Source organism: Eimeria mitis, genomic scaffold (assembly GCF_000499745.2).
Source record: "Eimeria mitis Houghton genomic scaffold, Emh_scaff2147, whole genome shotgun sequence".
NCBI lineage: Eukaryota > Apicomplexa > Conoidasida > Eucoccidiorida > Eimeriidae > Eimeria > Eimeria mitis.
The window spans coordinates 4,057-4,420 of NW_013570471.1; positions in this window are offsets into that span (position 1 = coordinate 4,057).

The following is a 364-nucleotide window of genomic DNA, read 5'->3' on the forward strand; positions in this document are numbered from 1 at the left end:
TAGGGTTTAGGGTTCAAGGCATATGAGTTGACATGGTTTAGGGTTTAGGGTTTAGGGTTTAGGGTTTGGGGTTTTCTCGTTCTTTATCTGCATAGCTGCTCTGGTAAATCCTCGACTTTAGTATTTAGCTAGTAGTATTTAGAATTTAGGGTTTAGGGTTTAGGGTTTAGGGTTTAGGGTTTAGGGTTTAGGGTTTAGCAGGGGGCCCCCTGCTGCCCTAGCAGGGGGCGGAGCCAGCTGCCTGTACACCCGAGCAGAGGTGCCTATACACCTGAACAGGCTGAGTTTATTTCTTTGAATATATTAAAGCAGTAAAAAATATTATATTCTATACTAAACCCTAAACCCTAAACCCTAAACCCTA